This window comes from Brachyhypopomus gauderio, unplaced genomic scaffold (assembly GCF_052324685.1).
Source record: "Brachyhypopomus gauderio isolate BG-103 unplaced genomic scaffold, BGAUD_0.2 sc37, whole genome shotgun sequence".
NCBI classification, from domain to species: Eukaryota; Metazoa; Chordata; class Actinopteri; order Gymnotiformes; family Hypopomidae; genus Brachyhypopomus; species Brachyhypopomus gauderio.
Genome location: NW_027506867.1, coordinates 2,245,290 through 2,261,033, shown reverse-complemented (window position 1 = coordinate 2,261,033; position 15,744 = coordinate 2,245,290). Strand labels below are relative to the sequence as shown.

At 40.3% G+C, this 15,744-nt stretch overlaps 1 protein-coding gene and 1 pseudogene across 1 annotated transcript in view; one reads left to right on the top strand and one right to left on the bottom strand.

The window, feature by feature from the left end:
- The window catches only part of LOC143485632 (uncharacterized), a 169,344-nt gene that overhangs the window by 26,044 nt on the left and 127,556 nt on the right, over positions 1–15,744 (bottom strand). The gene's annotated exons all lie outside the window — the stretch shown is intronic.
- On the top strand, positions 2,059–5,243 carry LOC143485761 (uncharacterized; annotated as a pseudogene).

Sequence of the window (15,744 nt, the reverse complement as noted above, 5' to 3'; positions counted from 1 at the left end):
TTCCATTAGGTATTATTGTTACTTTAATCTAGTATGGTTGTTATTGTTTTATATTTTGTTGGTTATTGAATAAATCTGGTTAATTGTGTAGCCACGGTCTTCCTTGATTATAGCTATACTGGGCCAGATGAGCTCATTATTAGTATCAGTTAAAAGGTAAATCAATGCTAATGCCAATTCCCTCTAAAGTATCCCATCTGCTACGCATGTTTATGATAAACCTCTGACAAAGCAGGCTATTGTTTATAGCAAGGTACTTTATAAAGTTGGTTAGGTATATTCTATAACCTGTACTGATCTATTTGAGAAGTGAGTTCTTTTAGATTCTTACCAACTATAATTTGGAGTCAGATATTTAAGTTTTATGCACGTCAATCCTTCTTCTGCACCTATTTCCGTCCTTGGTTGTAGGCAAGCAGGTAGGTATAGTTATATCTCATAACTATAACCCCTACAGAATTTGGTGACCCCGACGTGATATGGTACTAGTACAGAAATTTGTGTACTAGTGTGATCCAGTACTAGTACAAAGTAACCAGTTTACAGTTTTGCAAGCAGATAACGACCATCCGCCCGGATTGCTGTCTGTGATTCGCACATATGTTGCTGCATCTTTGGGTTTGGTCTCTTCTGAGGTAAGACAAATATACCCTTCTTTTTAGCAGCAGGGAGAACATAGGTACACCATACAGACACATTTGTAGAACGGGTCGGAATACCCACCGAGTAGCAGGCGTGCCGACACGTGCAAAAAGACAAGGATTTTAGCTTGTATACACAATGGTTCAGGGATATTCTAGTGTAGAAGAGCAGGCCTTCATGGAGGATTGGGCTTTGGAGGTAAAAGAAACTCTGGTTAGCATGCGCATCAAAGGATTGTCGCTAAATGCTAGCAATGAGTTCATTTTAAATTGGCTCTCATCTGAGGGTTGTAAGCTTAGCACTAGGAGTAAACTCCAACATATTTTACTGAAAAAGCCTAAGCAACACAAACTATTAGCCGCCACAGGCTATTTAGTCCTCCGCAACAGCCTAAACTCTTTAGAGCAACACAAGAAAGCACTGGACAGTATGCGCAACTTGGAAAGCCTCCGATCTGAGGAGATCAGGAGAATGCGTTTACAAATAGACAGCTTTGCGTATGATAAGCTAACTTGGGCACGCCAGAGTGAGGCATTCACTAGGCAAATAGCTAGTCTCCAAAGTAAGTTGAGAGCAGGTACGAACTATGCCTCAACTTTGGAGAAATGCTGTGATAATGCTGGAATTCCTGTGGCTGCTGTGCGACAGATCTTTAACCCTCAATCTCAAATCATGCCTTTGTTGGATGATACTGAGGGTGATGAAGATGTTATGTTAATGGCCTTTGCTAACAGTGGATTAGACCAGGCCCGCCAGCAGGGGGTTGTGTTACCATCCCCACCAGCACCAGTCCTTGCACCTGGGTTAGTGCCACGGCCTCATACAGATAGTGTTTATCAGCAGTCTCCAGCTGAGATACCACAGCTAGCTGAAGCAGCTGGGTTTGGCCAGGCTGTGGGGTCAAAGCCCACACCCCCACTTGCAGATTTGGTTAAGGAAGACCATGTGGCTGGAAGCCCAAGAAAATGGAGACAAGACAAAAGCAGTCAGGTGCTCCCAGCAGCAATTCCAGGGTTACCTGAGCACAGGGAGCGTAGTCCTATTTGCACCAGGTCTAAAACTGCTAGTGCATCTAAAGTAGCCGTCATTAAAACAATGACAGATCCCAACGGGGAACGCTTCAATGTTAGCCGACAGCTAACTTTTCATGAATGTGCAGCACATTCCAGCGCTGTTGGGATGCTTCCCTGTAAAGGTCCATTTGAGCCATACTGGAGTGCATTAATGCGTCAAGCTAGCGCTTTTAGCTTAGAACCAAAGGACATTTGGCAAATAGCTCTCACAACTATCCCTCCAGAGCTAATATCTAAAGCTCCAGAACAACTTCTGGATGGGAGAATCATGACTCCCTTACTGGGAGAAACACACACGGATGTGTTAGCCAGACTGAAAGATACCCTTCTAGATATTAGGGGTATGGTTCCGGCAGCTTGGGATAAGATCATTGATGCAAAACAAGGGAAAGAACCGTTTGAACAGTTTGCAGAGCGCCTTTGGGTAGTTTTTAGGGAGTATTCAGGAATTGAAGAGCCAACTAAGGATAATGAAATCCTGTTGCAACTCCTCAAAAATAATGCAGGTCCACATGTGCAGCAGGCACTAAGTCATGGAGCAAATCCTCCAGATAACACATTTGACTCCATAGTCAGGTGGGTTATGGGGATGGAGAGTCGCTTGAAAACAAACAAGAGACCTTTTGCAACAGTTAAGTGGTTAGCTGAGGGTGAAGTCCCTAGCAAACCAAGTACGCCCACTTTTGAGAAACGTTGCAAATTTTGTAACAAGGTAGGACATGTAATTGAGGACTGTTTCAAGCTAAACAAACAGAAGTTTAAAAGGGCACATAAGCCAAAGGAACGACAGGAGGCTAGACCTACTGGTGAATATCAGACGTTAAGAGAGCAGCTTGCACTGATCAGTCAGCAGTTAGATGCTGTACAAGCGAAGTTCATAACATCTGACCTCAAAAACCGGTCAGATAGAAACAGTGGTCCTCAATAAGGGTGCATGGCCTCCATTCCTGTCGGCAGTAATATCCATCATGGTAATCGTATCAAAAATTAGAGCTAACCTTGGAGGCCGGTTATGATTTTTCGCTTGTTGATACGGAAGCTGCCTCTTCATGTACAGATCCTACACTTTCACTGACTGATGAGCCCACAGTGTTAATTGTCTTATGAGCCATTCCTTTAAGGGCCACAGGTATCAGCCCTTATGAGCTTATGACAGGAAGAGTCATGAAGCTTCCCATTGATCCAGAAGAACATAGTGAGTAGATGTAGAGCATGTTGTTCTGTTTTCATTCTCACATTCACAGACTCACTACTGCAGTTCCATGGATCCCTGATGCTAGGACGGTGACCAAAGAAACCTGCATTGAGCTAGGACAGCGAGTCAAATTGAGCCACATGCTCGGATGTGGGAGATGGGTATGGAAGTATTTCAAGGGGCCATTCACACCAAATTCACTGACAATTTTACCTAAGCAAATAGTTACATGGCCTCCTGGTGTAGCACCAGAACCAAATTGTATAACTCAAATTTGCTGTAATTTAGGTTCCACCCATCCTCCTACAATTAGTTTTTCCATTCCTATTATCCATGTTCCAAGCCAAGCCAATTCTACAACATGGATAAAACTAAAATCAATTGAGGGTCAAGAAGCAGGTGTTTTAAGCACATTATACAAGCGAGGAAATAATGGAGTAGATCCTCGGAAGTGCTATAACACAAAAGAACTTGAACCTGCCATGTATGAGTGCACACATATAGAACCACTCAATTCTACACACAACACATATACATCCCATCTTTTTAATCTCTCTTCTCCACAGGATTATTCTATTACGCCCAAACCTTTTGTTTGGACAAAACGTCGGGAAGGCATGTATTGTGTTGGTAGGTGTGAAGCTGACCTAAATTTGTGGACAGGTGCAGAAAATTGCACATGGACACGTAAACATTGTTTCAATCTAACGACATGCGGCTACCACAAACCAACACAGTGTCCAAATACATACCCTGTCGCTCTAGCTGGACTTATTAGAGGAAACATGAATAAGACTCTATTGCATGATGTAAACAGCTTATCTGACACATTGTAAAGCCTACACTAAAACATACACATGGCTCAAAACTCAAATTGAAGATTTAGTGTATGACTACAAAAGCAGATTAGCAGTCCAAATTCCATACTCACAGTCACGCATGAAGCGAGATCTATTCTCGGACATCACTGGATTATTTGGTAGTAGTAATTCACTAATGAACACATACCAAATTTCCAAACAATCACAGTATACATCTTGGCTTACCAATCAGTTTGCAACTGGTTTTCAACATCTGACTAATGGTGAAGATAATATTATTAAAGCAGTAAAGTCAGAAGCTCAAGCTTTGTTACACCTTAGTCATATGATTTTTAACCAAACACACACCTTAGAGCTTGATTTTGCATGCAGAGCTTATGCTCAAGATCTGTTTACAGCAGCAAGGCAGGAGGTATTGGATCTCCGATTCCAGAAATCACCACGTCATGCCTTAGCTGATTTGATTGAAATGCTTGATCTTGATCGTTGGTTTAAATCAATTTCTATGAAAACCATCTATTATGCTGAACTTCTTACAACTATTATGATGTACAATGGAAACGAGTGCCCCGGTTGTATTGGTTTTTATGCAACTTATCCTTTTATTTACCCTGAGCAAATTTTTCCAGATTCCACCACTATACGTTCATTGGGTACGGTTATCAGGGATCAGGTGACTGGTTATTTGACTGTAAAGGGTTCTGAAATGTTGCTTACTACACGTTCTTGCTGCCATGAAACAGCCAGTTATGTAATCTGTACATGCAATACATTACAACCTGTCTCTTCAAATGATACTAAGTTGATAAATGTTCATTCGTTGCATGGATACTCTGATGCAGTCCAAGTGTCACACACCCAGTGGTGTGTGATTAGTGAAATGACATCTTTCAGTTATGGGGGTCTTCTGTGCCCTGCCAATCACTTGTTCTGTCTAGAGGTGAGAGATGACTTCACAATGGGACCTTTAAGCATTCTGGGTAGGATACCAATGGACACTGATGTTTCTCCATGGTGGGAAGACACTTTCTATGAGGAAAGCACAAAACCTCTCACAGACACTGTACAGCTGGTTCAGCGCCTGATTCAGACAACCAGCTATCATCTTCGTCAAGCACAAGTGGAAGTGCATCTCGCCAGTGAGACGGTGAGAATCCTGACCAGTGCTTCAACCCTTTCAGCGGAGTACATGTATACCTGGTGGGACTGGGTTTTCCGGGGATGCGTCCTGGCCAGTTCTTTAATACTCGCCATCACCCTGATCCAGTTCTGCTATTTCAGGAAGCACATCACTGCCCTTCGCTCCACTATGACAGAGACACTCACTCTCGGGTCGTTGAATGTTTCTACATTTTGGCGTCCCTGAGGGGGGATTTGTAGGAGTGCTCAGATGTGTTCCTGTGGGGGATGCAGGATCTGGTGTTCTTCCATAAAACCATGGGGGGCAACAAATGGTGGTTTACCTCAAGAGGTTCCCAGAGCAATGGGATAAAACTGACCATTTGTATTTTAGTTATGTCAGTATGTTTGTGTGGCATGTTTAGTCTTATTTAGCAGCTTGTTGTGTACTGGGTAAAGGTTATGCTAACAGGATAAGAGTTCCATCACTCCCTGATAAGGTTTGTAGACTTCACCCCAAAAGGGACAGTCCTGTATGGAATGCACACTGTATGCAAATGTACTCTGATGTCTTTACCAGCAACCTGATTCCCATTGGTTAACCTGGTTTTTGTGACTGCTGTCCCTTTGAGATGCTGGGGGGATATAAAAAGAGAAGTTTGTGGGTGCAGGGTCTCTTCTTCTCTCTGGGCCTTGGCTTCTTCTTCTCTCTTGGCCTCCTTTGGGGTCCTTCTCCGTGAGGCAGCCTGCACCGGTTGGTATCTCTGTTTCCATTAGGTATTATTGTTACTTTAATCTAGTATGGTTGTTATTGTTTTATATTTTGTTGGTTATTGAATAAATCTGGTTAATTGTGTAGCCACGGTCTTCCTTGATTATAGCTATACTGGGCCAGATGAGCTCATTATTAGTATCAGTTAAAAGGTAAATCAATGCTAATGCCAATTCCCTCTAAAGTATCCCATCTGCTACGCATGTTTATGATAAACCTCTGACAAAGCAGGCTATTGTTTATAGCAAGGTACTTTATAAAGTTGGTTAGGTATATTCTATAACCTGTACTGATCTATTTGAGAAGTGAGTTCTTTTAGATTCTTACCAACTATAATTTGGAGTCAGATATTTAAGTTTTATGCACGTCAATCCTTCTTCTGCACCTATTTCCGTCCTTGGTTGTAGGCAAGCAGGTAGGTATAGTTATATCTCATAACTATAACCCCTACACAGTTGTCTCAGGTTGAGAGAATTTAATTTAATTTCATAGATGTAAATGGACTTTATATAGTGTAACTGTTTACTTTTGCTTTTTTTTTCCCTAAAGATTTGGGATTTTAAAGGATCTTATCCTGCACTGGTCTGTGGATGTGCAATAAATACCAAAAGTTAAACAATTTTCTGATCTACTCATTTCAACTGACTGTGAAAACTGCTTAAAAAAAAAACTTAATTCATTGGCATATAACCTTTTTTTAACTGTAATGCAAATAGTTACTTTCCCTGGTAACGAGTTACTTTTATTATAGAGTAATTCAGTTACTAACTCGGTTACTTTTTTGAACAAGTAGTGAGTAACTATAACTAATTACTTTTTTTAAGTAACGTTCCCAACACTGCAGATAACTGTGTAGAATACAAAGAATTCTGTGTGTAACAGTGTCACCATTCCTTTGTCATTTCTCACAACAGCTATATAACAAATGCATTACTAGCTAGTTCAGGGAAGGTAGAAAATAAAACTACCTGTGTGTATATAATGAGATTCAGAAATACTGTGTTAATACTGTGTAAAAGGATGTATAACACAGCCTTTGTGTGTAATGAGACTGGGAGCCTTTTCAAAGACTCCAAAAACACCCAAAACAACTAAGGCCACATTGTGTATCCAAATCCAAAGGGTGAAATTGGGTCTACAGGCTACCTGTTGGTTGTGTGTGTTTTAAATGGTTGCTGATTTTTGTGGACGCTGAGGAATTTGTCACAGGTTTAAAAAATAACTCACCTCTTCAGAAGATCTCATCAACTGTCTCACTGTTAAACCAACTTCAACATTCACGTAGGACTGAAAATGATTCGAATAGAATATTTTAACATTTTAACACTTCATACGCATCTTTTGCAAAAGTGGCTAAATAGCAATATTTGAATGTGAATATCTCAAACTATTTTTTGTATGTTTAGGAACTTGTATACGTGTAATTAATGGACTTTCTGGTGCTATAAGTTGTGCTGTGTCAATAGAAAGAAATCTGAAAGTTGGAAAAAAAATCAAGCCATTTTCACCTGTCATTATCTCATGGATGGAGTAGAAGAAGGCTGATCTGTTTTATGTTTCAAAGTACTTCCAGTGGCAATGTTGAAGTAATAATTAAGTTGCCTGTATGTGGTCCAGTTTTTGCACAATTTGCTGTCAAATATCCGATTTCACACGTACCGTACCCTTGTTTGGACACTGATTCCCAAAATACCTATATTTATTTTTTAAATTTTTTTTGTTCTGTTATATACTTTGATATGTGCTGATTATATGGTCGAAAAATTGGAATGGCCTTTTTTGAAACCTGACGCTGAGTTAGCAGATGTTCAAGTACTTGATAGTCAACTGGCGCCATCTGGTGGAGCAATCATAGTTTTTCAGCTTCTCTTTTTTGAATCCGCTAACTCAGCGTCAGGTTTTATATTTATTGGGTCATTCCATGTAAAATCAACCAAGAAGTTGTGTAAATTTGTGTAAATGAATGTGTAAATACTGCATTTTAGCACAACATAAATTTTGTTTTGTTTCAGTGGAATTTTGTTTCAGTGGTGAATAAAACCACTATATCAAAAAATAAATATAGGTATTTTTTTCGGCCAAACTAGAGATTGACATGAGCCGGCCCATCGGGAATCCTCCCAAATCTCCTGATTAGACACTCCGGCTCTGTCAGTAACTTTGTTATCTGTCAGGAATTTTAATGCAAAGCAATTGATTAGTAGTGTAATACTAGTAAAATAATGCTAGTAAAATGTAATGACATTAAAATATCATTTTCCACACTCTCCATCAGATATCTTTGCACATTTGACTTTAGATTCCCTGGCATCTTATATACAAGCAAGATAGTGTGAGCAGAGACTTCTTCATAATCTTTTCAGCATCACTACTGAATACACTGCATGTTCAACATGCTCAGGTCAGTGTGCCTCTGTGCAGTCATACCTCTAAGATGGGTTACAGTTGGCTGCCTATTGCCATGAGAACCTCGATAAGCACCATGGACATCACTTCCACCCCATCAGCCTCAATCTCCATCAAGGGAGGGACCACGCCTGTGTTTCCAGGGCTCCTGGCTGCTCCAGGGGTGATAGTGGGGAAAATTCCTCAGCCTGAAATTTTTTTTCCACGTCTTCATTCTGTATTTACCTACATGTATTACTATTATTCTTTGGAACTCTTTCCTGACACCCGTGTGTTGTGAATCTGTTCTCCTGGGCCCAGTTATGGAACTCTGAGGCCTGTACAAATTTATTATCCAAATTATGAACCCTGATGGTTTTGGTCTATGTCTGAAAGATGACTCCAAAAGAAAATAATTCTTAACATTGACCCTGCAGGACAGCTACCATTTGCTTTACTTTCTGCACTCACTCAGCACCAGTGTCAGATACATATGCCTGATGTTTGATTTCATAATGACGTCGTACATTAAACTCTTTCATAACTGCCAGTTTCAGTGCAGATCAGACAGACACACTTCCCCTTGAATTCTTTAAAGAAATATTCACACTCCCACCGTTTCTGAAATCTTCTGCACTCACTTTCAAATCAAATCAAATTTATTTGTATAGCGCTTTTCACAAGACATGTCACAAAAAAGCTTTACAATCTAACTTTCTAACTTTTACTTTCTACCTTTCGCTTCTTTGGTTCAATCATGTTGTAGGGGTTTCACCTACTAATCCTTTAAAAGTAGATATAATTTGTTTTACCTTAATTATTAATCAGTCTCATTAATTTAGAATCAGTCTCATATTCTAATTATACCAGAACCACAAGTTTAGTTATCAACTAAAGTTAATTAATGGTTCGGTATCTGAAGGATTTAACTATGAATTCTTTGGAGGTTTTGGCAACAACCACTTTTGAATGACATCAACACAGACAATTTGGTGAAAATAAATTATACATTTATTTAAAACCAACTATTCTAAAACAAACCGCATCAACAAGGATCAGTATATTTACAGTTAAGACTGGGTATCTAGCGTGTGTGTAAAAAGGGGAGGAGAGTAATGTGTGCACGCGCTTGTGCGCGTGTGAGGAGGCTGGGGTTGTAGTTTCAGTTCTCCTATAGAGAACAAAGCAACTAAAATGGCGCCGACTTTAAACAGTAGAGCAGCGCGACTGTATGTTAATGAGCTCAGCTGGTTTATTCCAACCTGGTCAGAACAAAGAGTAATGGAGCTGGCTTAATAACTAAAAATTAATGTGGTGTGTCTGAGAATGGGGAAGACTACAAGTTGTCAATCAGATAAGTAAAAGATGGTGGCATGCACAGCAAAGAGAACTTTGTATATACAAATCTTGATGAAGACTATCTAAACAAAGTTGAACACAAAACACTGAGAAGGTTTTAGTTAAACTTAGATAAGTCTACCGTTCAAGTAACTATGCCCTTTGATAAACTATGCCCAGCGGTAAGAGTCTCACGTGTTGAGGGTTTTGGGTAGTGTCGTCGTCCTCCCTGAATTAGGAGGGAATTTCCACCGCAGGCTCCTCATTGATAAAGCGATGTTGTCCAGGTGTGCTGGGAATCGTCCAGGAATGAGAGTCTCGTTCACGGTTTAACTACAGGGAATTGATCGCCTTTGTTTCAGTCCATGTGGCCACGTTAGCAAGCTTGATTGAAGTAGTTTGGTGAATCTGTTGTCGCGGTAACGTTGATCGGTTGCTATTTAGATTACACCGTAACTCGGGCTCGTTAATTAAGTAGTATGACTTTCAGCTGTTTGCGGTTAGTCATACCAAAGTTTGCGTGCTCTCAATAAAGAAAACCGGCGAGAGAGAGAGATGGCGGAGCCTCTCTTTAATAGGTCTAACCTCAGTGTCAGTCAAACCAGAGAGAGAGAGATGAATGGCTGTTCAGGGTATTTAAACACCTGGACTGTAGACACACCCTTACTTCCGTCAAAGCAAGCTTGTTCAATGTGTTGCCAGTGGTACTGCCACCTGCTGGTTTAGCATGGTACCTACATTCCCCGCTTGGTCTTCAGACTGGGGCTGATGTCATAGTCCTGAAGAGCACAAAAGGTTATCCATGCAGTCCATGTTCCCTGTAGCATCCACTGGGAGGTGATCAATGATGAGTAGTTGTCCATCCCACTCATAGCATAATCCATGAGATGGCTGGGGGATGCTGTAGACACACATCTGAGCAACAAGTTCACTACTGGGCAGTTCTTGAACAGTAACTAAGGTTAACCAAATAAAGAAAAGAAATGATACTAATGCATGGCTTAGATTTCACTTGGCTTTATACAAGGAAAACAAGGTCACATGCAGGGTTAAATGCCTTTGATGGAGGAGAGGAAGTACATCAGGCATGGAGAAATGTGTGGAGTTAGCACAAGTTGGTGTTTGGCTGGAACAAACCTAATGGTGCTTAAAGGTAAAGATCTTGCTAGACTAAAAGACATTTGGGTTAATGTCCAGTTAGAGAGTGGTCCCTTGTAGGACCTATTAAAACATAGATGGGGGTTTAACTGAGGTGTAATGTCTCAAATTCTATCCTGTGATAGTGAAGTATTTAACATTGAACCAAAATGCATTTCTAATGCTGCTATTGCTAAGTGTAGACTTGAGCCACAGGAGCTGTCATCATGAAAGAACAACTCTAGTGGTCCTGACGAATAGTTATGCACTTTATGCCAGACTTATTCGCCAAGTCTGCATCACAGTGGTAGCGGATGTGCTTTCCTATATTCTGTGCACATTTGAGAAACATTAATATGGCAAACGGTTTCACTAGTCTTGTTAGACAAAGATGGGTCGCCATACAGTGTTCCTAAAGTATCTCGCACTTGCTATACTGGTAGAGAAGAGAATACAAGATGTGTGAGGAGTAAAATGTAGTACAGCAGTTAGGAGGTAACGCCGGGTACACCCCCCTTAAGCCTGGTTTATACTTTCGCGAGCGACCGTAGCGCGCGACCCTGCGCGAGCGGTGTAGGCGTTTATACTTTCGCGAGCGTCGTGAGCGTCACTGCAGTGTTCTCCGAAACGATAGGTGGCAGTGGAGAATAAAAAAAAAAAAACCCTGCAAAACCGGTGAAAGAACATTTTTACCTGACCAGAGACCGTATATATCAGGGGTGGGCAATTAATTTTTACAAGGGGCCACATGAGAAACCTGAATTGTGTCAGAGGGCCACACAAACAATAATGACGTCATCACAGTGGCTCCGCCCACTTCATGCAAACTTCCGCGAACGGAGGAGGCACTTATACTTGCCGCGTCACATTCTGTGCAGTGTTCTCCAAAACGATGTGTGTTGGTATAAAGAAACACCCCTCAAAAACAGGGGAAGGAACATTTACCTGACCAATTTTAATGTTGCTTTTTGTTTCAGATTTGAAAAAGTGCTGGAATTTAGGCTAAATACTTGAAAATGTTTGAAATTGTAACTACTTCGTTTCACAACAAATAGCCATCTGAATGAACAGTTTTCTTGTATTACGTTAACAAATACGAGCCTCTTGTAATTCTAGGACGAAACATGAGAGAACGTGAAGACGTTAAGATTGGGCGTTTTGAAAATAAACAATTAAATAATGTGATAAAAAAGCGAATTATTTCGGATCATTTCGAATATATGTATAAATATTTAACTTAATTAAGTTTAACGTGCTGGGAAATATTGAAATGGACCTTGAAAGTGACGTATATAATAATAATAGAATTTTATTTATTAGCGCCTTTCAAGACACACAAGGACACTTTACAAGGGAATAAGCAACAAGAGTTTATATAAAACTAAAAATGATTAGAATAAATCACCAACAATTTAAAATAAATTACTAAATAACTAAAAACATTAGAAAGAAGCAGCAGATGAGAAAAGAGACACACACATACACACATACATAAACACATACACATGTATAAATGCTTTAATTCCACCTTGTAAAGGTGTATGAACCCTGCAAACATGACTTTGTTCATTGCGCTGAAGCGCAGCATGCGCGCGTGAAGTTACAAAATTCGAGAGGTGCACGACCTTGCGAATCAACAGCGCGTGAGACCCTCCGCCACCGCGATTACATAAATTTCGCCGCGCGGACCCTCGCGCCGCTCGCCTCGCGTCAAGTATAAACCTGGCTTAAACCTAGCTTTAAAGCACTTCTACGGCACTTTCAAGGTCCATTTCAATATTTCCCAGCTGACTCAGGTTCTCTCTAAGCTCGGTTTCTGGAACAGAAAACCTGAGCTTTCGTTAACTCTGAGTTTACTTACCCACTTTCTGGAATACCCCCCTGTTCAGTCAGCTATTTGTTGTGAATCGAAATACAGTTACAATTTCAAGCATTTTCAAGTACTTTAGCCTAAATTCCAGCACTTTTCAAACCTGGAACACAATGCACAATAAAAATTCGTCACGTAAATTTTCCGCCGTTTGCGGAGGTTCGCGCGAGGTGCAACGTACACTCCCGAAAGCCTTAACTTGTCACTGATCACCTACAGTGTTTCTCGCACAGCTCACACACACACACACGCAGGTACGTCCACACGGAATTAACACAAACATAGCACTTTCAAAATAAAAGCGTCACAGTTGTATTGCATGCACGACAGATATTTGTTTCATTTATGATTGGCCTTCGCGGGCCGGACAGGGACGCACAATGGGCCGGATGTGGCCCGCGGGCCGTAGTTTCCCCAGGTCTGGTATATATACACATCAGGCATCAAACGTAAATATGGCTTTGCAATGTTGTCCGAAATGATACGTTAACAAATACGAGCCTCTTGAAATTCCAGGACGAAACATGAAAGAACGTAAAGACGTTAAGATTGGGCGTTTTGAAAATAAACAACCATTAAATAATGTGATAAAAAAGCGAATTATTTCGATTCATTTCAAGTATATGTATAAATATTTAACTTAATTAAGTTTAACGTGCTGGGAAAATACCTTGTAAAGGTGTATGAACCCGGCAAACATGACTTTGTCCATCGCGCTGAGGCTCGCGCGATGTTACAAAATTCGAGAGGTGCACGACCTCGCAAACGGACAGCGAGCCACAGCGATTACGTTATTTTCGCCACGCGGACCCTCGAGCGGCGCGTCAAGTATAAACCAGGCTTTAGTAGAGAACCTACTGCAATGAAAATGCAGAGATGTGGGCGGAGATGATGCCAGGAACATCTCCCTTTAACACTAGCAAGACTGAAATTTCAGGATCTCCAGGACATCACCCCTCCTTCTTGCTAGCAATTAGCCATCCTTTTATTATGCAAATGCAGAGCACTGAGGCAGCAGGTCAAACACTAATATGGCTAAAAGTACGAGGAGTTTCGCAGGCAAACCGCGCAGACCCCCGCTCTCCTTTCCACAGAAAACCAGCTCATCTGTATATCACAGCTTCAAGAAGCAATTCGAAAGTTACAACCCGTGAAACTATCTTTTTTTTTTATATGATGAATAGGAATTAATCTTTTGGTTTGAATCTCGCTAAACATTCTAACTGAAATAAATCTTCGCGATAAAGAATAAACGTTGTATTTGTAGTAGGCATACGTGTTATGCAATTTTCACAAGGCAAACCAGACACTGACTAGCCCATTTTATGTGTTTCAAAAACATTTCATGCTTACTTCTTCACACTAAAGAATAAACATTGTATTTGTAGTAGGCATACGTGTTGTGTGATTTTCACAAGGCAAACCAGACACTGACTAGCCCATTTTATATGTGTTTCATACGTATTTTACGCTTCCTTTGAAGCGCCGACCCCGCGCTGAACATTCTAACTGAAATAAATCTTCGCGCTAAAGAATAAACGTTGTACTTGTAGTAGGCGTATGTGCTAGAAGTTATTTGTTTTATACTAGCCAAGTATTATCTAAAATTAAGTAAAAATCGAAATCAATCAGTACAAATTATATATATTCTATCCGTATCTAGATATTTAGACAGAATCAAACATTGTATGCATGTTATTTCTGCAATTCGTCCGTTACGAAACAGCACTAATTTACAGGTAGAGAATATATATAATTTGCACTGCTACATAGACAGGAAATGCCACAAAATAATCTCTGAAATATAAAAATTATATATATTCTATCTGTATATAGATATTTAGAGAAAGTCAAATATAGGCATTGTAGCCTACATGTTATTTATGTTGTTCTGCTTTTATGAAACAGCACTACTTATATAAAAATTCTAGCCATATCAATTTTGTTTTTCCACCTAATTCCAGATAATTACAGAACAATTATATTAAATTTTAACTCAGAGACTGACTGATTATCCATTCATCTATACATCTATTCATCCATCAGATATAAAGAAATGGAAATGCGCAAGTATCGGTTAGTGATTAGCGGGTATCGATACGCATGTCATTAGCGCCTTTGCATCAGCCGCCGTGAAGGTTCACAATTTACACTTGTTGAAGATGGGTGGGGTGTGGTCTTCTCCAAGCTGGGATAAAAACGGACACACAAACACAGGTGAGTCATTTCATATATTTTTCTTGTTCTGCGAAGAAGACACGGACACTACGATGGCACACAAGAGGATTTACACTCCTTTGCAAGCTTTGGCTCTTCTGAACGCAATGGATGACTATGATTCCGACGGAGGAGAGGAACTTTGTTTTAGTGCTGAAGACTCCGATCTGGCACTTTCAACTGGCGCAGATACGAGTGGACAATCGGATGAAGAAAACCGTAGCCCTCCACGAAAGAAGCGTTCTGTTGCTAAGGATGTCAGTAAGCCTGCAACGAACATAAACGCAAAAGATGGAACCGCTTGGGAAAAGACTGATGTTGTAAGAAGTCTTGGACACGGCAGCACCACTTTTACGTTCAGTGAGACCGCAGGACCTACAGAGCATGCCAAGGTAATGTAAAAAACTCTTTTCGTAGATGTATACAAGAAAAGTACAGAGGTGAATTTTGCCAGCTATATTTCCTCTTTTGTATAGATGAAACTGTAGTGCAGGGATGTCAAAGTCAAATGCACCGAGGGCCAAAAAACCAAATTTGCTACAAGCCAAGGGCCGGACTGGTTCAATGTTTATTAAAACATATTGAAATGATTGCACATAGCCTATTGAACCAAGACCTAACACAGTGTTTATTATTTAATGCTTAAATGAATAAAGCAATATTTTCTTATGGATCTGTCAGTAATTTCAAGTGAAAACATTTTTCAACAAGCAAACAGATAAAAACAAACTTCCTTCAAAGAAAACATGTTCTGTAAGGTACATTAAATGAATAAAGTAATAAAGGTTTGAAAAGTGCTGGAATTTAGGCTAAAGTACTTGAAAATGCTTGAAATTGTAATTACTTTGTTTCACAACAAATATCTATTCCAGGACGAAATTCCATGGACGAAACATGAGAGAACGTAAAGACGTTAAGATTGGGCGTTTTGAAAATAAACAACCATTAAATAATGTGAATAAAAAGCGAATTATTTCGAATCATTTCGAATAGATGTATAAATATTTAACTTAATTAAGTTTAACGTGCTGGTGCGCGCAAAGTTACAAAATTCGAGAGGTGCACGACCTCGCAAATCGACAGCACGCGACGCCCTCGCCCACGGGCGGAGCCACTGCGATTACGTCATTTTCGCAGAGCGGACCCTCGCCGCTTGTGTGCACTGCAGTGACTTC